The sequence below is a fragment of the Lagenorhynchus albirostris genome, chromosome 18 (assembly GCF_949774975.1).
Source record: "Lagenorhynchus albirostris chromosome 18, mLagAlb1.1, whole genome shotgun sequence".
NCBI lineage: Eukaryota > Metazoa > Chordata > Mammalia > Artiodactyla > Delphinidae > Lagenorhynchus > Lagenorhynchus albirostris.
In genome coordinates, this window is record NC_083112.1 from 3,958,025 (window position 1) to 3,983,020 (window position 24,996).

A 24,996-nucleotide genomic window follows, 5' to 3' on the forward strand; every position below is an offset into this window, starting at 1 on the left:
TAGGTGTTTTTCAGATAATGGTTCTCCGATAACAAATCAACTCTATGGTCTAGTGTCCCCCCGACACACCAGACTATCAAAATTGAAATAATTTATATAACTGCCATGATTTGACATAAACCTTAGAAATCTCCGTGGGAGCTGGTGTCTCCATGCCTCATGGCTTCCTATTGAGATACACTCTCTTTGCTCCTGCGTCTGTAGAGCAGGTCTTTCATGCACCCGTGTTGATAGTTTCTTTTCTTTTTAACTGAAGTATAATTCATTTACAATGTTGTGTCGTTTCAGGTGTACAGCAACGTGATTCAGTTATACATACATAGGTATCTATTTTTTTTCAGATTCTTTTCCCTTATAGGTTATTACAAAATATTAAGTATAGTTCCCTGTGCTCTAAGTAGGTCCTTATTGTTTTTCTATTTTATATATAGTAGTGTGTATCTGTTAATTCCAAACTCCTCATTTCTCTCTCCCCACCTTTCCCTTTTGGTAAGCATGAGTTTGTTTCCTATGTCTGTGGGTCTATTTCTGTTTTGTATATAAGTTCATTTGTATCATTTTTAAAAATATATTCCACATACAAATATCATACGATATCTGTCTTTCTCTGTCTGACTTACTTCACTTAGTATGATAATCTTTAGGTCCATCCATGTTGCTGCAAAGGGCATTATTTCATTCTTTTTATGGCTGGGTAGTATTCCATTGTAAAAATATACCATAATTCGAAGAGATAACACGCACCCCTATGTTCCTAGCAGCACTGTTTACAATAGCCAGGACGTGGAAGCAACCTAAGTGTCCATCGACAGATGAGTGGATAAAGAAGACGTGGTACATATAGACAACGGATAGTTTCTATGAGTCACCAGTCCTGTGTGCTCACAGCCGGGCAGCTGTATTCTGGGCACTCTGGTCTGTGGTCACAGTGACATAGGCGAGCTGAATGGAGTTTCACCCATTGAGTTGTCTTATCCAGTTAGGGCTGCAGAGGAGCTGAGGATTTCCCCATTGGTCCTTAGACTGCTCTTGGATACTTTCCTGCTTGCAACTTCTTGTCTGGTGAGAAGGTAATGAAGCAGTGATTGGCCTCCCTGTTCCGAATAAACAGGGTGTCCATGAGGCCCCAGCCCCGTGGGTGTCTTGTAACAGCATTCCACAGCAGCTGTGCCATTGTAAGGCTCACTGCGCTCGACAAATTCCAGACGCCCCACGGCTGCTGCAGCACTAAATGGTGAATTCAGGCTTCACTTGGTTTAAGCCTCAAGGGGGCTGAACCAAAGCTGACATGACTGACTGTTCAGACAACAAGTTCCAAAGAGGGAAGACAGTTCAAATACCAACTGACTGCTGCTCTCCTCAGAAGCAGTTGACCTCAGAGGAGCAGCTCTCAGGCCATCGTGATCCTGGCTCCACGGACTTGGGCAGCATTTTTGTTTCATGGCCCTTTTATAGTGGGGACAGTTGACTCAGTGATTTTGAATAATTTTAGTGTGTGATACTTAACTTTTATTTAACAAGCCAATAAAGTAGAACATATTCGTTGGGAAATAAGAGGAACAAACAGTGTTAAGGAGTATTAATAAAAGTAAATGCACGTGGCGTTAAACTGAACTTATGGTGTTAAATTTTTAGATTATGTAAAGTGTACCTTGAACTTTGAGGATTCTTATTTATCAGTAATATCCATGTATTAAATCTTTATTTCAACCTGATACGTTTAAGCTGAGTAGGAAAGCTTTGCAAATAGACATTGGAGTTGCTGATTGATTTATCTTGTAATTATTTATTTACTTTCCTACAAAAGGAAATCCTGAGTACACATTTATGTTACTATAATGAAATCATTCCGAGGGAATAGTTTCACAAGCTTTGTAACATGAGTTTCTAGAATAATGTAGCTGGTAACGTCAGGTAGCTATGATGCGCTATCCATGTCATATTCTGTTTTATACTAATTTTTAATCATGTTAGCCACTTTTAAGTGTACAGTTCAGTGGCATCAAGTATTCCCACTATTCACTTCCAGAATTTTTTCATCTTCCCAAACAGAAAATCTGTACCCATTAACTCCTCACTCACCCTCACCCCCAGCCCCTCTCTGTCTTTCTCTATTTGCCTAGTCTAGGTACCTCGTGTAAGTAGAATTATACAATATTTGTCCTTTGTGTCTAGCTTATTTCAGTTAGCATAACGTGTTCAAGGCTCATCTCTGTCATAGTACGCGTCAGAATTTCATTCCTTTCTAAGGGCAAATAACATGATTCCATTAAATGCTTCGTAGAGGAGGAAAACAGTTTTCCTTCACCCTCTTAGAGTCCCTAGCTGGGTCTGAAAATTAAACTGAAGAAGACAGATTAGCAGGAGAAAAGCATACAGATTTATTCATATAAGTTTTATGTGACTCAGGAACCTTCATAAGGAAATGAAGACCCAAAGAAATGGTTAAATCTGAATGTTTTTATGCTAAGTTTGGTAAAGAGTGGAAAGTTGTGGAAGGACGTGCTGAGCAAGGAGTGTGAGCTCAGGGTGGTGAACTGGGGCGGGGGACTCAGCAAGGCCTGTCTGTGGGGATCCCCTCTGTGTCCACGCTCTTCACTCTGGGTGTGGAGGGTCCTCTCACGTGAAGGTCCTTAACCCGCTTCAGGGGTACTGGGCAGGAGAAGGTCAGAGACACCTTCCTGCTTCTGCCATTTTCTCAAACTCCTTCAACTTAAACTATTCGTTCTGCCAAGGTGCCGTATTTGGGGCTAGCGTGTCCTGAACCCCATGAGTACAGACCACGTTTTGTTTATCCATTATCTGTTGATGGACATTTGTGTGATTTCCACCTTTTGGCTATTGTGAATAATGCTGCCATGGACATGGGTGTGCAAGTTTCTGTTTGAGTGTTGGTTTCTCTTGACATGGGCCTCACTCACTCTCTTTTTCTTATGATAGTTAACGTTTCTTGTCAAAAAGTATTTCCTATCTCTTCCAAAAGTGGTCCAGAATTGGCCTTTTTGCTCTTTTCCCGTGAAACAATTCTTCCACTGGTATAAGCGTCTTATGTGAAGGTCTAGGTTGACTGGTTCAAGGATTGTGTAAGTCTTCACGCCTCCTTGCAGACACCCTCTCTACATAATAGCCACCCCATTCACAGCAGCTACAAATGATTAGTAAATATGGAGGGAAGACTAATTGTTGCAGGAAGGAGGACCCCTTCCAGGGCCCGAGGGCGGGCTCTTGTCTAACACTCGGAAATGAACTGTTCAAGGAGACACACGTGCTGACAAAACAAAAGGCTTTACTGGGAAGGGGCGCCCGGGCGGAGAGCAGGAGGGTAAGGGAACCCGGGAGGACTGCCCTGCCACGTGGCTCACAGTCTTGGGTGTTATGGTGATGGGGTTAGTTTCCGGGTTGCCTCTGGCCAATCGTTCTGACTCAGGGTCCTTCCTGGTGGCATGTGCACATCGCTCGGCCAAGATGGATTCCAGCAAGGAGGATTCTGGGAGGTTGGTAGGACGTGTGGACTGGCATCTCCTCTCTCCTTTTGACCTTTCCCGAATTCTTCTGGTGGGTGGTGGCTTGTTAGTTCCCTGTTCCTTACCAGGATCTCCTGTCATAAAATAACTCGTGCAAATTGTTGCTGCCTTTGCCTGGCCAGGGCAGGCAGTTTCAGTCAGTGTTTCCCCTAATATAGTTATCCCCCTTTAGAGGCAGCTGAGGTCTTTGAAAGGTGTAGGTGTCAGTGTGATGTTTCCCTGGTGAACAATAGATTCCACTGTTTTCCAGGAAGTTTGCCTTCCAGATATTGTCAATGTGAACCTCCCTGGAGCCTCAGCCACTGGAGTCCTTGTTTCCAGGCTGTGGTCCTCAGACCAAGTGGCCCCCAGGTCCTGAGGGTCCCTGCAGAAGGGCAGTCTTGTTCAAGCTCCTACCACACGTGTGAGCCCAGCAGTGTCAGGTGGAAAGCAGTGCCGGGAGCCAGCTGATTCGGCTGTGGCTTGCTCTCCTCTCTCCTAATTCCTATGTTTGAAAAGCATGCAACGGAGGCCATCTTCTATATTTAGCTATGCGTTGATCTGTGTCGGGACCTGAAGAAAGTGTTTGTGTTTTCCAGTTAGGAAAACGTATACTGTTCTTCTCCCAGGGTTGAATGAAGGTGGTGGTCTTTGCTCCATATCATCGAATATTAACACATTAACAGTTGAGCTTAGGACAAAGAACTGTGACCTTTCAAATGACCTGAGCTGTCTGCTGTATGTCACATTTTGCCTTTTTAGAGAAGTGCTAATTCATGTTAAGTCCGCCTGAGAGATTTGTTTAATGAGCAGATTAAATAGATGATTATCCCTCTCTTAATTTTTTTTTTTTTTTTTAAGGAAGGGCTTCTTGTGATGCCCCTCTTCTATTTGGCAAAGGAATACAGAAGAGTCTTTTTAAAATTACCCCTGCAGGGTCACTGGGACCCAAGCTGTTTGCTTCATTAAACCCCCCGGTGGTTTCTTTAAAGCCAGCCCCCTCCAGACAGCTCTGACACAATTGTATCTAAATTAGCATCTGAGTGACCCCCTTTCTCTCCTTTCTTTCAAGCCGCAGCTGACAGGGATTGGCAAAAGATGTTAATTGGTTGGGCCTGTCTCGGAACAATAGACTTGCCAAGTTGACAAAAGGACTAATGTTTCTTTCAATATGCACCCAGATTCACATAAGTACCTCTTTTAATTACCAGGAATTATTGTAATGCCTGGTCAATGGAATAATTGACCCTCAACAGCTAGGGCTTATGCTGTAATAAATAATGGCACAGGCTTCAGCAGAGTCACGGGTACTAGGGTGATTGGCAGGGACTCAAAAGAGATTTTCTCAGCCAGTGTCCTGTGATGTACCAAGGCAGCCCAGTGGGAGTCCAGGAGAGGGGACTCATTTGGGCTTCACCATGAAGAAATGTGCTGAGAGCCATTAGAATTTATCCTTAGAATCATAAAGGAAAGAGTTAGTAGCTTGGCAGTCCGGGACCCATGTGGTCAGTGATAGGGTGTGGGTCAAAGGCTCCAGCACAGGTAGGGACATTCCAAAGCGTTTGCTTCTCCGCAGGAAAACCCAAGGTTCATGTCCAGCCTACACCTCGGTTCCCCCTTTTGTAAAAAGGGACATTTAAATTTAAGATGTCAGGTTACATGCGTCCCCCAGACCTAGTGTGACCTCATTCCTTATTATCACAAATCATTAGATAACTTATAAATAATTGTGTACAGTATTGAGGTTCTTGGAGAATCTGTTTTGAAAAATTAACTACGTTGGGCTGGGCTGGGCTGGGCTGGGCTGCCCTACCTAGGAAATTCCTACTTGTCAGCTTACATTCTAATTCTCAGCAAGGTTAGTATTTCAAACTAGCATTCCTCCCGCATCGTAATATCGATTAGGGGCTACCTGGTGTTCACATTTCAGGTGGAGCGTTTATTTAGTGATTCTAACAACCGAATCCGGGTGGGAGGTGTTTGTGAGACCACAAAAAAACGCTGTAGTGCATTGGATAAGGTGTGGCCCTTGAGGTGGGACAGAGCCGGGTCCCCCTCGCAATTTAGCTACATTCAGCCCGTATGCCCTCAAGCAAGGTACTAAAATGTCTGAGCTTAAGTTTCAGCCTTGAGAAAGGGGTAAAGGGGTAAAAACGCCTACTTCCTAAAGTAATGGCAGAGATAAATGAAATGAGCTCATCTTTTATTTCGTTCAACTCGGCACCAGGTAAATAGCACAGGTAGGCCATCTGTTAACACTTATCGCCCCGAAACTGCAGAGCCAGGAAGTGATGGAGATAAATTTGCACCAACTCCTGTTTGACTCTTAAACCCTCTGCTTTCCCAGTATGCCTCACTGTCAACTCATCACTAGACTTTCAGGGAAAATATGAACACACTTCAAAAATGTTGAAAAATAAAATAGGAAAGCTTATTTCCATCTTTTAAAACAGCAGATGAGAAAAAATGTCAATGAAACATGACTGAAAATTCATAAGTAGTATTCTGATCTTTTTGGTCAGGAAATTATTTTCCTTTCCTAAAACTAGGATTTACTTATTTCTGGCAGGTTTCTATCAGGTGAAGGAGAACATTTAAGCAAGACATTGATTGTTCTCAAGGTCGCTATTTGTTTCCCACCGGGAAAAGCCACCGTTTACAAGCTAGGCTGCAGGGTGCGTGCTAATGCCTGAACTTGGTGTCAAGAATCTTTTCGGCTTCAAACGTCTCCATCAGAGTTCTTGTTTGTGTTTGTCTGGATTTTTGATCTGGTGGGAAAGTTGTCTTGAAGAATTAAGTTCTCTTAGGTTATCGTGGATAAATATAAAAAGTGACTGCCTTCGTGGCTCTCAATACCTGAGGGCTCTTCTGTTGACACCCAAATTATCTCTCTTGCCTAATTCCCTTCTATGCATCTCTTTCCATCTCACTTGCTGGTTCTTCTCTTCCATTCTGGCCTTTGAGTGCCATGTTTGTCAGAGTTGAGTTCAGTCCTTCGTGGGTTTCGTAGCTCTTCTTCTGGTCATCTCTTCAGTTCCCATGTTTCAGCTAAATAGAAGTGCTGACGTTGCCGATATAAATCTCGAGCCCCCCCTTTTCTGTGAGGACCAGACTCGCATCTGTAAGACCCTCTCACGCTTTTTACCTGTGTGTTTATATGGTCACCGCGGAGTCAACTCCTCAGAAATCAAACTCATTGACTGCCACCTGTGGGCCTGTGAGCATCAGTGTTCATCTCCAGGCTCCGACGTGGAACGTGGAACTTTTCTTATATTCTTACTACTAATCCCTGGCCTACACATCTGTCTTTTTCCAGCTCCATCCTTTCCATCACCAATATGTCCTGTAAATCCACTCTTCTCCGTGGTCTCAACTGCTACCGTGACAGTGGTGGCCGTCGTCAGCTTTCACTCAACTGGAACAATTACTCTGTATGGTCTTCGTGTCATAGCCTCCTTCGCACTGTGCCTTACTCTGTACTGCAATCCTGTCCCTGCTTAGAAACGCACTAAGGGTCACAGCGACATAAAGAGCAAATCCCAAGCTCCTTGGAAGGGCTTTCAGGATCCCCCCAGTGGAGCCCTACCACCTCCTTACCCAGCATCTTCTTTCACTGCACCCTTTGCTGGAAACTTGCTGTTTGTTTCCAAGCTCCTGGTTACGCTTGTCTCCCTGGGGAAACACCCCCCATCCTTCTTCCTCAGCTCTTAAGACTTGGCTCACCTGTCAAGGACCAAACGCTCATCACTTGTCAGGGTTTCACCATGAGGGGTGTTACTACCTGGTTGGGTCTTCTCCCGTCTTCTGAGCAAAACTAATCTTTCTCTCTGTGCCCACCCATAGCTCTGAAGTGTTCAAACTGCTAGAAGAACATCTATTCCACTGTCTCATCATTAATTTGTTGTACCTTAGTCAGGGTCTAACCAGGAATACAGAAGCCAGGCTAATTATTTTAAATAGCGTTTTTTGTTTGTTTGTTTTGTTTTTAAGACGGGGACCATTTTTAAAGTCTCTACTGAATTCGTTACAATATTGCTTCTGTTTTAATATGTTTTGGGTTTGGGCCGCGAGGCATGTGGGATCTTAGCCCCCCCCGACCAGGAATCAACCCCGCACCCCCTGCACTGGAAGGCGAAGTCTTAACCACTGGGCCTCCAGAGAAGTCCCTGATAGTGTTTTGTTTTAATTCAAATAATTGGTTGTGCAAGTAATACGAGGGCTCAGAGGGTAGCCAGAGGTGAACCACAACAGAAAGTCCCCCCCACCCCAGGCTGGAGAGTGGAGGGAAGGGGCTGGACCACTCCCCGGAGCAGCAATCCTCGCGGGCGTGTCCAGGAAGAGCAAGGGTGCAGGGGACACAGAGCCACTCTGGAGACCTGCAGGCAGAGGGAGAAATCCTGGCTTCTCCCTGCGTCCCACCCGCTCGTCTCTTACCAGAACCTCCCACTTGGCAGGACCCAGTTGGAGCTACTGGAACCTGCAGTCTTCAGGCGTCAGCTCCATGCAGCAGAGCAGGGGCAATGCAGAAGGGACTTGAGGCAGAAGAGACCAAGCACAGGCAGAGGCTGTATCTGTCTCCCTAATATGTTTTGAGCTGTTGAAAAACCAGGACCTCAGGACTTCCCTGGTGGCGCAGTGGTTAAGGATCCGCCTGCCAATGCAGGGGACACGGGTTTGAGCCCTGGTCCGGGAAGATCCCACTTCTGGTGGGCTCCCACTGAGCCCACGTGCCACAACTACTGAGCCCACACGCCACAGCTACTGAGCCCACACGCCACAACTACTGAGCCCACGTGCCACAGCTACTGAGCCCACGAGCCTAGAGCCCGTGCTCCTCAACAAGAGAAGCTACCGCAATGAGAAGCCCACACACAGCAACGAAGAGTAGCCCCTGCTCACCTCAACTAGAGAAAGCCCGTGTGCAGCAACGAAGACCCAATGCAACCAAAACATAAGATAAATAAATAATTTTTTTAAAAAAAACCAGGGACCTCATCCTACTGGCTTTTGTAACCACAACCCCTAGCCCCAAGTAGGGTTTAATAAATATTTAGTGAACTGAATTCTCAAGTTTCCTTCCAGGACTAAAATGATCCTTTCTCTACCCATGCTTTGCTTCCATTTATCATCATGTTGAAACAAAAACATGAAACATTTCCATGAAATTTCTCTTTACAAAATCATAGGGTTTTGTGTCATTATTTACTTAAGCCCAGGCTTTCATTCCATCTCGACTCTGTTCCTTTATTACCATTAAACCGATGCTATTTATCAGCTCCAGGTTTGGTTCTGAAAACATTCTCCACCAACTGTGAGTCCGATGAAAATGAAGGGGAATGGAGACGTGGGTTTCATAAATGCTGACAATGTGAGAGAAGAAGAAAAAGTGATGTTGTGGGCAATTTTCACATAACTCATCCTAAATATGCCTTTGAACTGGCTTCTTCCCAGGCTGCTGCCAGGCTCCCCTGGGCCACTCAGAGCCGACCTTCCAGAGAGAACAGGCCCATCGTGGGCAGGGCACAGCAGGTATGGGGCAGAAGCTGTGTAGCCAAGCTGCCTGCCTCCCTCACTGGTCCTGTTCCGTCAGAGGAGACATTCCAAAGAAGAAAGGTATCCCCAGGGCAGTGCCCATGGCCCTGGCATTCAGAGATCACCCTCTTGCTTATGAATCAGCCTTACCCGCCTGATGTCACCTGGCCACTGCCCATCCTATAGATTGAGTCCGTCAGACACAGGGTTCAACTTAAAATGGGCCACGGATGAAATAGATAAACGACAAGGAAGTACTGGGTAGCCCAGGGAACTATGTTCAATATCTTATAATAACCTATAGTGTAAAAGAATCTGAAAGAAAATATATGTATATACAACTGAATCACTTCGCTGTACACCTGAAACTAACTAACAAGCACAACCTTGTAAGTCAGCGGTGCCCCAGTTTTTAAAATGCACCATAGGATCTACTCTTTGAAGCGTGTGGCTGAGCAAAGTTGCAGGAAATTTTAGAGAACATCCCAGCCCTTTGTTTCCATGAGGAAATCGAAGCCTGGACACGAGTGACAGTCCTGGCCGGTGTCCGGACGGCACTGCACCTGACCTAGAATTTGACTTGGGTCATTCCGAGCCCCTTGTTGTGCAAGTTCCAGGGGTGGTTTTAAACCTTCACTGTGAGTAGCATATTGCAGTGGCCTGTCCTTATTCGTGAATGCATTGGCTTCTCCTTTTCCTATCTGTCTCCTCTTATTCCTAATTATTTGAATTAATTTTTTTTCTCTATACCTCTTTTATTAGCTCATGTTGGGTCTGGACTCAGAGGTTGTATATTCAGCACTTGCTGACCTCTAGACAATGTCCCAGGTTCGTTTCCTGGCTTTTCCAGCACCTGCGTCCTTCCCTCGAGTCACTTGCTCTCGCTCCTAGGTCCTTAAGTCTCACACTCACTCTGACTCGTTAGTGCGTGAACAGATGGTACTCAGCTCCAAAGGAGAGGGTCTAGGCACCCAGCCCTGGGAGCACCTCTCATGTAGATAGAGTTTCCGGGTCTTTGAGAAGCAAGGAAAATCATCATCCAACTCGCTTCCTGGCCGGAGCAGGTCTCCTCTGCTTTGGACACTGATTATGGATACAGCTTCTCGAAGATGACCCCAAATGTTGAGCATAGTGACATTATATTCTCCTCATTTTTCTTCCTTCCCTTTTCTTCCCTTCTCTTCCTTTCTTATTTCCCCGTTTAAAGACTTTCTAAACCTGCAGAGAACCAATTTGAACTCTGCTTCTGCAGGTTAGATTAGTAGGCGTCTAATTCGAGCCAAATACTCTACCAGTTGTTTTACATTGAGTGTATCTGTTCCTTACGGTGACCTTGAAGCACCAGTTTTATCGTCTGCACTTGATGAAGAACTTGGGCAATAGAGAGACTGAGGAACTTGCCTGGCCTCACAGAGCTGTTCAGGTGCAAAGCTGGGTTCCGTCCCGTCCCGGGTCTGACTGGTTGGGACCAGCTCACGACACCGTGTAACTCACTATACGGCATTTTACCATTATACAATCAGTGGGTGGCCAGGCTAATTAGAATTCATATAAACTATAATTTCAGGAATGATCACTAATTAATTTTGACAAATAATTTACTAGAAAGTTCTGTCTTGGTGAGGTTTAAAACTAACATGGCTTTCACTGTGCTGGTATATATTTAAAGAAAGACATGTCTTCCCCCACTCCCCCCAGTAAATATAAAAACAATTTCTCTCCATAATGGAACGCATTTTTTTTTTTTGCAAAGTGACTCAGTTATACGTATATATTCTTTTTCATATTGTTTTCCATTATGGTTTATCATAGGATATTGAATATACTTCCCTGTGCTATACAGTAGGACCTTGTTGTTTATCCATTCTATATGTAATAATTTGCATCTGCTAATCCCAAACCCCCAACCCATCCCCCCAGCAACCACAAGTCTCTTCTCTGAGTCTGTTTCTGTTTCGTAGATATGTTCATTTGTGTCATATTTTAGTTTCCACATATAAGTGATATCACATGGTATTTGTCTTTCTCTTTCTGACTTCGCTTCATATGATAATCTCTAGTTGCGTCCATGTAGCTGCAAATGGCATTATTTCATTCTTTTTTTTTTTTTTTTTTTTTTTGTGGTACGCGGGGCTCTCACCTCCGCGGCCTCTCCCGTTGCGGAGCACAGGCTCTGGACGCACAGGTTCAGGGGCCATGGCTCACGGGCCCAGCCACTCAGCGGCATGTGGGATCTTCCCGGACCAGGGCACGAACCCGGGTCCCCTGCATCAGCAGGCGGACTCTCAACCACTGCGCCACCAGGGAAGCCCTATTTCATTCTTTTTAAGGTCTGAGTACTATTCTATTGTATGGGATGCATTACTTTTAAATGTTAATTGTATCATAGCACAGGACTGCAATTGAATAAGATGCCTTATTTAACTCTAAAATTTCTTAAATATCAGAAAATACATTTTTGTGCTTTGAGTATCAGAGGCCTCAGAAGACTGTTGACCATGAAGAAAGAAGGGAGAAAATAAGAGAAGGCGGGTATTTGCAGAGGATAATTATCTGTAGAGGTACATATGTTTTTAGAGTCAGTGAATTCATCTTTTATGAAGTGGAAATCCTGGCCAAACCACATAAACAGACATGAACTGATTGCCAGATAAGGAGCGTTTTAGAAATGAGAGGGCAGTGGTGCAGCCCGTTAGGGGAGGTTTCTCAAAGCCTTCCAGTAAAAAGAAAATACTTCAAGATGCTAGAGAGGCATGAGGGATGGATAGGAGGTTATCCTGGGGAGAACATCAATTACTAAAATAGGAGGGAGGGAAATTTGTAACAGGAAATGAGGAAGCCAAAATGTTACATGTGTTCATGGGACTGTGGCAGCTTCCAACCATGTGATGTTCAAGGTTACTTTTTGGTGGTGACCACATGGTTGCAGAAAGAGCCGGCTCCCTGGTTAATAACAAGAAAAGGACCAATGTAGTATGGACCATTCCGTGGTGTGAAAATGGGGTCCATTACCTGTGGCACCAAAGGGAAACCTGGAAAGAAGAGCCCTTTTTTTGTTTGTTTGTTCTGCGTTACGCGGGCCTCTCACTGTTGCGGCCTCTCCCGTTGCGGAGCACAGGCTCCGGACGCGCAGGCTCAGCGGCCATGGCTCACGGGCCCAGCCGCTCCGCGGCATGTGGGATCTTCCCGGACCGGGGCAGGAACCCGCGTCCCCTGCATCGGCAGGCGGACTCTCAAACACTGCGCCACCAGGGAAGCCCCGAGAAGAGCCCATTTTCAAGCTGAAGGGAATGAGTAGAAGTGTACATGATAAATATTACAGTGGCTTATTTTATGGAAGATTTGCTCTAATTTGTGAAAGTTTTAGGCTCCCTGCTAAAATTCATTAATCAGTACACGGGAGACTTGGATGCAGTGAAACCAATGAGAGTGTGATTTCCAGTATCACGATTGGTACTTGACTGATGCCCATCCGTCCCCACCTCCCCGCACCTGTCCTGGCCATTTCACTTCATTTTGGACCCCTCCTGTACCATGGTGTTAGTTAGGGGATTACCATACTTAATATGGTGATTATTTTAAATTAATTTCCCACGTATTCGTCATAAAAGAATTATTAAAGAAAGCAAATTGCTACCTCGGGTTTAGTACTAGAATGGAGGTTAAGCAGTAGGAAAAAGAGGTTTCAAATACTATTCCTCAGGCTCCCCTGGTGGCGCAGTGGTTGAGAGTCCACCTGCCGAGGCAGGGGACACGGGTTCGAGTCCCGGTCTGGGAAGATCCCACATGCCGCGGAGCGGCTGGGCCCGTGAGCCATGGCAGCTGAGCCTGCGCGTCCGGAGCCTGTGCTCCGCAACGGGAGAGACCACAACAGTGAGAGGCCCGCGTACCGCAAACAAACAAACAAACAAAAACCCCACGAATACTATTCCTCTTAGGCAGGGCTATTGATACTTGTTTTCTTAAAAGTCAGCGTGAGCACCTGTGTTGCTTGAGATCTTGTAAGTTGACGAGTTAGAGGATGGAGCCAACCAAGATGATGAATTTGCTTTTTGAACTTGAGCTAAATGCTTCCTTGAAAGTCAATGAAATTCACATCGAAAAGAATGATGTATTTTTCTAGATATGAGGCCATCCATGTTTTTAATATATTCTCCAAAATTTTACATTGTGCTTTTTACTGGAAGGGTTCAAGTGAGCTTATAGTAAAGATCAAGACTTAGATGTAGAGAAAAACTACACGTGTTCATCTGGGGGAAAACACCCAACAGGTCTTGATTCCTTACGTGTGATCTTTGAGCTAAAGGGGGGACAGAAGGGCTCGTGAATACTTCTTCAGGAGTAAACTGGGACGTGAGACTATTCACACATCAGGACTTCTGGCTCTTTCTAGAGATTTTACAGGTAATATCTGATGAATGCTATCTGCATACACACACACACGTTTTAGTAAAATAGAGGCAAACTAGTCCATTTCCTGGGACTATTAATAGCATTTACTTATATCGGTAAAGGGTGGTCATTCCCACGTGCCGGCCTTCCTGCCCCCAGGACCTCCTGCTGGCTGGACAATAGACATAGCTTGAGGGCTCAGAGCCTTGGCCACAGTTACAGCGGTTTTCCTTCAATGAGCGTTTATTTCATATACACCATTTCCAATGCTCTGTCCTCTGTGCTTATTATTCACACTTACAGTTTAAGTGACCAGGAATTAATTATTTTATAAATTTATTTATTTATGTATTTATCTTTGGCTGCGTTGGGTCTTTGTTGCTGCGCGTGGACTTTCTCTAGTTGCGGCGAGCGGGGGCTACTCTTCCTTGCCGTGCGCATGTTTCTCATTGCAGTGGCTTCTCTTGCGGAGCACGGGCTCTAGGCGCGCGGGCTTCAGTAGTTGTGGCTCGTGGGCTCTAGAGCGCAGGCTCAGTAGTTGTGGCTCACGGGCTTAGTTGCTCCACGGCATGTGGGATCTTCCCGGACCAGGGCTCGAACCCGTGTCCCCTGCATTGGCAGGCGGATTCTTTTTTTTTTTTTAACACCTTTATTGGAGTATAATTGCTTTACAATGGTGTGTTAGTTTCTGCTGTATAACAAAGTGAATCAGCTATACACACACATTTATCCCCATATCCCTTCCCTCTTGCGTCTCCCTCCCTCCCACCCTCCCTATCCCACCCCTCCAGGCGGTCACAAAGCACCGAGCTGATCTCCCTGTGCTATGCGGCTGCTTCCCACTAACTATTTTACATTTGGTAGTGTACCTATGTCCCTGCCACTCTCTCACTTCGTCCCAGCTTATCCTTCCCTCTCCCCATGTCCTCAAATCCATTCTCTACGTCTGCATCTTTATTCCTGTCCTGGCGGGCGGATTCTTAACCACTGTGCCACCAGGGAAGCCCCCAAGAATTAATTTTTAAATATAAAACTTTATTTGGTTATCTTTATGACTTTTTCCTTGATTATAACCTTTTTACTATATTTTGAATTTTATTTTTAAAATATTTTTCTTTCAAATACTGAAGTATCCTTGTTATCATTTGTATATGTATGTTACGTATTCTATTACATATTATAAAAATAACACTAAAACCACGGGCCAGGGTTAACACCTTTTAACCTTCAGGATTAGGGGGATTCTTAGCTGAGTGTACGGTCTCCTTATGAACTGTATTCAGACACTGTAGGCAAGAGATTGTGAGTATCTGGGTTCTGGTTTTGTTCTTAGGATGTAAGAGAATTGAATGTGTTTGAGCGCTGAGGAGACTGGGCCAGGGAGAGGCTCATTCTCTGAGCTCCGAGTTAGCAGGAGGCGCTGGGAGGGGTGGGGAGCCTCTGCTCCCCTCGGCTGCAGTCCAGAGAAACTCCGGAGTGGCATTCTTAAGGAAGGTTTACCCTTACTTTTTCAGCCCCCCCCCCTTTTTTTCCCCGGCTGCACCGCGCTGCCTGTGGGATCTTAGTTCCCCGACCATGGATCCAGCCCGCGCCTCCTGCGGTGCAAGTGTGGAGTCCTAACCACTGGACCACCAGGGATGTCCCTCAACCCCCTTTCCTACTTCCAGTTCACCCTTACCTGCCAGCGCGGGCAGCTGCCCCCATGATGTCTTTGAAACTCGCGTCACCCAAGTCTGCGACCAGCTCCTAATTCCAATTCCAAAGAATATTTTCCATCTTACAGACGTCTCTGTAGTCTGTTGGTTTGTTTAAACTCACACCTTCCTCTGCTCCTTTGAAGCCGTCTTGCCCGGGATGCTGTTCATTCTCCAGCCAGCCCTTCTCACGCTCCATCCTGGCCCCTCGTCCTCTTCAATCGCTTCGCTGCGAAGCCTCCCTCCCCGGGGTTCCGTCTTCAGCTGCTAGCTCGTTCTTCCTGCCTCGTCTCACCTGCTCCCGTGGATGCCACTGCTTATGTGCTGATGGCATCCAGGTCGAGTCTCCGAAACGTTAGATCTCTAAGTGCCGGACTCAGTGATCCAGCGTCTTCCCGACTTCCCAGCCCGGATGACGCACGCACATCCCGAGCCCAGCGTGCGGGAGAGAGTCCTCACCTTCCCCGGCACACCCACACCTGCCGGCCTTTGTGCCTCTTCTTAGAAAAGGTGGCTTCACCACCTGCCAGCCCACATGGCCAGGAGCCACTGTCCTCCCTGGCACCAGCCTGGGAGGCACCGAGCCTGGGGATCCTGCATCCGAAACACTGGCAGGTCTCCCTGCATGCTAGCTGCCTGGCTCAGCAGAATCGCACTGTTTCTGACCAAGGTGGCCACAGGGGTCCCCATCCCGCAGTTTTGCAGTTGACCCCAGCATCTCAAGTTCCCAGCCCTTCCTTGGCCTTTAACAGACTCCTTTTCCCGAATGTTCCCAAGATTTTCTTATTTCACTTTTCTTTACATGCCAGGTGAAGCAGTGAGGATTCAGAGGGTAGAAACTCTGTCTTTCTCCTGACGTTCCAAGAAGCAGCACTGCCCTGTGTTCCCCACTCCTACACACACAATAAGAGCAACGACTCATGAATAAGATTAACAGATTTCAACAGCAAGGCTAAAAGACTTTGCTTCCAACAGAATAAGCTAGCCTAAGCAAATTTCAAGGCGAACATATTGTTGAATCTTTTTTCTCCTTTAAAATATATAAGTGATGATCAGATATTAGAAAAACTGAACTGAAAGTAATTCATATCTGTGTGTTGTGTTTAATTAATTTACCTGTAAATCTCGTGCTTGCATGAAAGACTTAAAGGCCAAGATATGCTATTTTGTTGGGATATGGGACATTGTGGCACAGTTCCATATTTTATAGTTTGAAGTGTAGTTCTTGGTGTTTATTTGATCAGATGTGTATAAAAGTGAAACGTATATTGTACTAGATTTCTAACCCAGAAATAAGTTAAATAACTTCTTGAGGTAGTGAATATTTTCCTTCTCTGGTTTATTTCTTCAACTTCTGAAATGTAAAAACAGTGACACCCTTGTTGTGTGAAGTTTGGAGGGTGAGAATTAGCTGCAGTTTCAGAGTTTCAGAATCGAACAGGAAAATCCTGGCGGGTGGTTGCCCGGATCTTATCTGTAACGTAAGGAGGTGAAACTATACCTCGGAATGGACGCGTTCTTCAACTCTAAAATAATACGAAAGAGTCTGTCATCTTAACCAGTAACATGCAATTTTGAAAAAAAATCTCTCTGGTCAGCTCACTATTGCTTGTTAAGAATTTTTATTCTAAACATTCAGAATTTTATTCCAGCATTCAGAATTTGGCTATCTGAGTGCTGCTTTCTGAGTGGGGCCCCATGTGAATGTATAGTTTAGGATGAAAGGATGATTTTACAGGAATGGTTGGTCTTATTGTTGTAACATCGTTTGAGGTATGAATAGTGGCTGGTGACAGGATGATGACACCTTTAGATCCTGAAGTTGCAGTGAACCACAAAGAGAAGGAAATCAGTTGACAACTATCCCATTACGGAATTGCAACTCTTCCTCGAGATGACAGAAAGGAACATGTATTTGCAGTCAGTGGGCAGGGCCGCGGGTTTCCTGCAGGCAGCTGCTCGCTCCTTGCCGGGACGGCCACCAAGTGCTCAGAGGTTATAAATAAGCAATTACTGGAACCCCTTCAGAGACCACGCAGAAGGGTTAGTGACTCCTGGCATTCTTTCTCTGGCCTGCTGTTAGAATCCGACGCCACGGCGCATACGCCTGTGTGTGTCCAGAGATCCCGCACTTCCCAAACCGAAGGGGGGGGATCGGTCTGCTACACATTTGTTGCTCATCTGTCGCCATCAGGCAGCTGCCAGCCAGGGACATGTGCTCATTCTAATCCGTGTAGCCTCAGTCCCATAACTGGACCCAGAGCCTCACCTGTTAGAAACCCAGGGAGCGCCTTCTTTTCTAGGGGCAGTCTTGGACTCTGTGCTGTGTCGGTCCAGATCTGAAGGTCGAGTCTCTTCTTTGTGTTATCAACGTGAAGGGGAAAGGACAGGTGGGGTTAAACAGATCCAGACTCGGCGACCCTGTTTACAAAGTCAAGAACGACCTAGAAACACGTCTTGGGAGGAACACAGTGTAAAAAAGAGAGCGCCCCTCCTCACATCAGAAAAGGTTGGCAGTTATCATATTTGGCCGAACAATGCAGTGAAGTTTTCCCATAACCAGATTCGCCGGCATCGCCCTGCCAAGAGCAGCAGCGATCGACTTGCCAGTTCATGGAATCGCCTAGAAGAGCCTTTTTTTTAAAGTCTTTTATTTCACGTTCAGTGAACGTTGACTGTTTGCCCTCCACCAGCCAGCACTCTGCTGGGCACCGCAGACGGTAGGCGAAGCCATGGCCTCCGCCGCCGCGGGCTGGTCTAGGCGCTGAAAAGCATGAGATGCACGGGGCGTGACATCTTCTTTTGCTGTTTACCGTTACCTTCTCTCAAGTTAAGAAGTTACCCTCTCAATGTTGATGCCATCCAGGCACCATTTATTTTAGAAAAATGATTGAGACTGAAATTGCACTGATTGATCATGGGACTGCTTCCAGTTATCAAGTTCAGATTCCAGCCTACCATCTACTTACATCTACCTACCATCTACTTACATTGTAGCCTGGGGGTAACTTGACTGCTGGCCTCCATTTGTCTTCTGTAAAATGGGGATGATGGTAAGTCCCCTGGTACCTGGAAGTTATCAAAACAAGGGATTGGAGGTCCTGTGAGTATTAAAAATGCTGCCCACATCCAAAGAAGGAGTACTTGATGATGGCTTTGGTCTTCATCTTTCTGTAGACAGAGGGGTTGAACCATTTAATTCCTTTCTGGCATTATTTTTTCTAAGAATATCATCTAGATAGGATTGTGTGATTCTAGCATTTTCTGTGAAGTTATTCTCTGGCTGCATAAGACATTCCAGAAAATGATAGTATAGTTACAGTGTCTGGCTTTTTAATTGGTGAGTTCGTATCATTATCAAAGGGTCCTTCTTTTCCAGATAGCTGGCATGGGTAGGGAAACGACTATTACCCGGTCAGCAGCCCTTCAACTCACCTTCCCGTGTCTTTGCAAGAATCAAATGGGTTGGTCATGTCTATGGTTTACATCCCATCAGACACGCCCTACCCCTTCCCAGTTTCCTCCCGTGTCTCTCCCCAACCCACAGGAGAGTAACAGAAGGTTTGACGAGAGCAACTGAACTACAAACAGAAGACGACCTGTTAACATCCACGTTCATTTGCTAGGGATGCTGTAAGAAAGTACAACACACTGGGCGCCTTAAATAACAGAAATGTATTGTCTCACAGTTCTGGAGGCCGCAAGTCTGAGGTCAAGATGTTGGCAGGGTTGGTTTCTTCTGAGGCTATAAGGGAGGATCTGTGCCAGGCCTCTGTGTCCTAGCTTCTGGTGGTTTGCCAGTGATTTCTGGCATTCCTTGGCTTCGAGAGGCATCACTCCAATTCCTGCCTTCATGTTCACATGGCTTTCTCCCTGTGTTCATGTCTATGTCCACACTTAACCTTTTTTTTTTTTTTTTTGCGGTACACGGGCCTCTCACTGTTGTGGCCTCTCCCGCTGCGGAGCACAGGCTCCAGACGCGCAGGCTCAGCAGCCATGGTTCACGGGCCCAGCCGCTCCACGGCATGTGGGATCTTCCCGGACCGGGGCGTGAACCTGCATCCCCTGCATCGGCAGGCGGACTCTCAACCACTGCGCCACCAGGGAAGCCCTCACCTTTTTTATAAGGATGCCAGTCATATTGGATTAAGGTCCCATTTTAATGACCTCTTCTTAACTAATTATATCTGCAATGACCCTATTTCCAAATGAGGTCACATTTTGAGATACTGAGGGTTAGGACTTCAACATGAGGATTTGAGAGGGATGCAGTTCAACCTATAACAGTATCTTAAATTGATTTTTCATTGAGACATTTTTGGTTCATACTGTATATAATTTTCATTAAGAACTAACCAGGGGCTTAAAAAAGAATTGGCACATTGAGTTTTCAGCTGAAAACTCAGTTTTCTCTTCCTTCTCTGAAGCGTGTCTGCTCACAGAGCACTGCCGTCCTTCCCCACGCCACTGTCCAGTTGCGTCCAAAGCCCAGATAGAACTGTGATCACCGTGTCTCTAGAACTGCGTTTGATTTTGCTTTATGTTTATTACCATTTCTCTTCTTTTGCTTCAAACATTTTACACGGATGAAGACGGCTTTGAAAGCAGAACAGCCGCATTTGGTATCACTGCCTTCATTTTTCTTATGTTTTGGCTTCAATCACAGTGCTTTTAATATTCATGAAGTCTGAAAAAATAAACATCCTAAGACTATTTCCTCTGAATGGAAATGTTATGGTTTCAAACCCCAGAGAAAACAATTGGGAAGTTCTACAAACCCACATTTTCTCCCTGAAAGTTGGAAGGGAGCTCCAGCTTGGCAGAAGGAACAACTTCCCTGACACTTCTGGGCTTCCCAAAGCAGATGGCGAGGGGGCCTTATGAAGGAAGAGGCAAGGAGACAGAAGATGTATTTAAGGAGACTCCCTTTGGGATAATAGATACCAGAATCCTTTCAATGATTATGTAATTGAAGAAGGTAGAAGAATTATTTATTCCGTTTACTTCTCCGTGTTCACATGGAAATTGTTGACAATATTTCTCAGTCCTCTCTCCTTTCTTTACTTTAAGCCTCCATTGATATTTACACCCCAAAATTAGCTCAACCAATCCCTTAAATATTGAAAGGAATAAAGAGGAAGAATTTCCCACAAATTTGAAAGCCAACCTATTAAGAAAAGTGAAATGATTATTCTAAATAGTTAAAAGGAAATTGATATCAGAAGAGGTGTTTCAATAACGGAACATAGTCCTAGGTTTCCTGTGCTAGCGTCAAGCCTGGTGGATCACTCCTTGTGCAGATGCTCTACCATGTTGCCCAGTGGGACATTCCCGAGGTCACCACTTCTCTCCCTCCCTCTCTCCCTCATGCTTTATCAGAGGACAGTCCCATGCCCCACACTGGTGACTGAGCCGTCACCACCTTCAGTTTTGTGTTTCTCTTTCTCAAAACTCCTCTGTATCATGTGTTTTCACCTTATTTCTTAGGAACTGTGTGATTGCTCCATATGCTAAGACTCTTCCCTAGGTCACCATCTGCATCCCCATGGCTGACTCAAGTGCCAGTGACAACCTCTTAGGTTCCCACCACTTCCTGCCAAGTATGCTAAGAGGACACATATCTGGGTGGCCAGCCTCCCTGGTAGCTGGAAGTGGCCCTGTGAGCCACAAGTAGCCGGTGGGCACTAAGGAAGTGGGCCAGGGCCTTCCTGCGTGACGGGAGCTGGGTGGGCTACCTCCGCTTTCCTCCTGGAAGGCAGATGGAGTGTCTCGTGCTACTGCCGCCCTCTTGGGGCCATGAGGCCACAGGCGAGAGGAAAGATGAAAGCCAACAATGAGGGTGGTGCTGCCGAAGGATGGGGAAAGCCCGGGTGCTCCAGAGCATGGAGGAGCAAATACCTTCTTCCAGAAATATTTGGGGAGAAAAAGCAAAATCGGCCACTGTTTGTTGTTTGAGCCACTGTTGGTTGAATTTTTAGTTACACACAAACACAACCTGATACTCCCTGTCCCCAAAACAAAACAAGTATAAGAACCATGCCTAATCCTGGGACCTCCTGTACGTTTTTAATTTGTCTGTCTTGATTGGCTTTCTTGCTAACATGAGCTCCCCAAGCATCTTACTTGTCCTAAGTCTCCACCCCGTAAGTTACTCTGTGCCCTTCTTCACCCCCAGGCTTGTTGAGAGAGTAGCCCACGTTACCCAACACAAGTTCCTGTGCCCAATGCACAGTGAGGCGAAAGAAACTGAAACATCGGAGTTTGGAGCAGAGAAAGGTTTATTGCAGGGCTGAGCAAGGAGAACGGGGGGCTCGTGCTCAAAAAGACCCCAAACTCCCTAAAGTGTTTCAGCAAAGCTTCTTTAAAGGCCGGGCGAGGGAGGGGTGTATCCAGCGCACCTACCAAGGGAGACCAACGAGACACAGTCTCCTCCAGAATCTAACGTTATAGTGCAGGAGAGGAAACCAGTCGCCGTTTCTGGACCGCACAGGATGAGAGCCGAAATGACGATGCAGCGATGGCCGGTGGCGTGATGTGACTCCCTCCCCTCCAGCAGAAAAAGAGTGGGACCGATGGTGGGCGGATGCTGTGCAGAAGGTGGATCTCAGAGAGCGACACGAGGAAGGAGGCCTGCCATCATCCCTCCTTCTGAGATGGTTCGAACGAGAAATGCCAGCCCACTTAGGGATTCCCAGTACCTGTTTTGTCGCAGCTTCCCCCAAGCAAGAAACTTTTTCATCACTTGAGTAATCACAGCCCCTCCCCACAAAGCAAGATAAATGGAAAATTCTTCCTTTAGGTCGACTCTGAGCATCTGCTGAAACGGCCCGAGCAGAGATCAAACTGGAAGGCCAGCACTTAGCAGCCCTTGGCATCAAAGGCCACAGGTTTTCTTTCTGCCTAATTTTAATATGCTTGTGAGCCTTGGGAGGCTTAATTAAAACTGCAGGGGAGCCAAAGTCAGCACAGAGAGGAACCGTTTTGATGCCTCAAAAACGCAAGCAAACAGAATCTGGCTTATTCCATTAGATATGCTTCTAGGATTTGTCTTGGGTGTTTGCATTGCCCGAAGCCTGCTGGGGAAGTCAGTCACGGGCTTTAGAGCTGAAAGGAACCATATTTCATGCCCCCCAAATTTCACTTTTCATCCTCCCGGTTAGGTTTCCCCACTCCCAGTGCGTTATTGTGAGCCGTCGATGAACTTTTACTCTGACTTCTGTTTACTCAGCTTTCCTTCTGCTGATGCCGGATTACACGACAGGGCCAGCCCAGTTTTTCTGCCTGGTTTGGCAGTCATGATATCGGATTTCTTTCCTACTTTTCCCTGATGGCCTTTGCTTCAATAAGACACGGGGTTGCCTGAGAGACACTGCAGTCCACGGTTCAGAGCACGGGGTCTCCCAGCTGGACCACTTCTTGTCTGTGTGACCTTAGACGAGTCACCATCTCTCTATGCTTTGCTGTGTCATCTGCCAGAGGGGGGTCGGGGTAGTGGAAACTGTGCCAACATCATAGGGTTTGCTGTGTTAATTCAATAAGGAATTCGTGTCCAGGGACTTAGCAGGATGCCTGGCTCGGGACGTGTGTTCAGTAGGCGGCAGCGGTTATCGTGATTATCCCGGGACACAGGCAGGCACACCCCCATTGCTGCAGCCAGTGGAGCCAGGAAGGGCTGTGCACCTGGGTCCCCTCAAAGCTTCAGAGCTCTGAGCTCACCCAACGTAAGAGGGCCTCAAGGTCGCAGGAGAGGCTCCACGCGTGGGCACACGCAGGCTGAGGCCAGTGGAGCGTGTCCACGTGACCGGCCTTCCCAGCAGGCCTCCTCAGTGACCAGGGCAGCTGCAGAAATTCAGCTGCGGGGGCCAGTTGGTTGTTACGTGACGGGGCTCTCGCTCTGAAGACAGCACTCAAAGAGTCAGGTTTCCAGGGGAACTAGTGCCAGGATCACGGTCCCGGCGGTACCTACAGGCCAGCAGCCGTGTCTCCCAGGGCTGGGGTGGTCCGGCCTGAGAGCACAATGCCAGCCCCTCAGAGAGGGTCACTCCTCAGTCACTGGCTCAAAAGGGACCCACAGGCTACGGACTAACTTGATCTAATTGTTGGAAAGCCACCCAAGTGGGGAGGTTTGCCTAATGCCAGTGGAAGAATCCTTAAGAGTCTGGATGAAAATACTTAGTGTCAGTTGCTAAAGATTTAGGAACAGGTGGCACCTGGTTGGTACTTGTGTGCCGGGCCTTAACTTCCTTTCCAGATGTTTATACTCCAACCAAGCCGGCAGTGTAGAACCTGTAGTGTATATGGCTGGCCTCTGTCAAAGTGGGTTCCCCTTCACTGTCTCCAGTGAACCTGTTAATAAGTGGCCGCCTCTGACATCAGCTGCTGAGGACACAGGGGTGTAGAGAACACATCTCTACCATCAGGAGGCTTTCAGTCTAAGGAAGAAGATGAGGAAACAGGGCAGCATCCTTGAGCATGAAGCAGAATCACAGGGCTTCCCTGGTGGCGCAGTGGTTGAGAGTCCGCCTGCTGATGAAGGGGACACGGGTTCGTGCCCCGGTCCGGGAAGATCCCACGTGCCACGGAGTGGCTGGGCCCATGAGCCATGGCCGCTGAGCCTGCGTGTCCGGAGCCTGTGCTCCACAACGGGAGAGGCCACAACAGTGAGAGGCCCGCGTACCGCAAAAAAAAAAAAAAAAAGAAAAAAGAAAGCAGAATCACAAGACACAGTGGAAAGGGGGGTGCACTCTGGGGTCTGCGGACCCGGATCAGATGGTGGTTCTTACCTCTGGCTCCAGAGGAAGATCATGTGACCTCTTTGGACCAGACTTTCCACATCTATGAAGTAGAGGCTATGGCTGTCGTTGTAGGGCCATCCGTGTGTATTAACTTACGGGACGGCGAGTGGCCAGTACGGCGCCTGGCAGACAGTAGTCATGTGGACAATGGCAGCAATAGAACTGTCACCATTATAGAGGGATGCGGGGGAGGGATGCGTGCCATTCTGCCCGGAGAACCCACGAACTGGATCTTGGAGGGGGAAAGAGGAGTTCTCACAGTCAGAACAGCGGCAGAGGCGGGCACTGCCGGCTGAACCAAGAACGAGATAGGCAAAGGCCAAGGAAAAACGAAACAGAACCTTGAGGATTTGAAGAGACGTAGACAGTTGAATGTGGCCAGAGAGCGCGGGGCAGGGGATGGAAAGCCAAGGGCAGGGTCTTGAATGAAAAACCACAAACGGCCTCAGATACCCTTGTAGACAGTTCGATTTTGCCAACTTTTGCAATGTACTAAAGAAGTCCAGGGCCGGGTACCGTACTAGGCTCTTTATATATGGTGCTCAGTGCCCAACAAGCAGCCCGCAAGGATAAGATGGCCCCAGTTTACAGATGCGTGCACGTGGCCTCAGGGAGCTTGTCACGTCAGCATTCAGCTCGCCGTGTTGACTTTGGGGAATCAGGCAGGCTGCCCAGCTGAAGGACATGTTGTCTCTCTTGATAGTTCGTGTTCAATTGTGCTGCCTTATTTTCTCTTTCATATTTACTCGTTCCCCCTTGGATGCATTTGGAACCAAACGGTACCATAAATAAATAGAACACACCGTCTCCACTGATGATGAGGCTTAGAGGTGTTGGGTCACCTTCCCCAGCTGGACCGCCTACCGGATGAAGTGGGGCTGTGCTTCCCTGTCAGAGGTGATGCAGTGATGCAGAGACTCATGTTTACTTTGGGTCATATTTTCTCCAGATAAATCAAACATCCTGTTAACAACAGCACGATAGGTATTAGGCTTGAGCCCCAGATCAGGTAATATGGGAAGTTTGGTTGAGATTGAAGCTGTGGATTTCATGAAGTTCTGCGTGTCACCCAGAGAGGAG

General features: G+C 46.8%; 1 protein-coding gene across 1 annotated transcript in view; it reads left to right on the plus strand.

The window, feature by feature from the left end:
* The window catches only part of ATP8A2 (ATPase phospholipid transporting 8A2), a 439,475-nt gene that overhangs the window by 349,701 nt on the left and 64,778 nt on the right, over positions 1-24,996 (plus strand). The window lies entirely within an intron of this gene.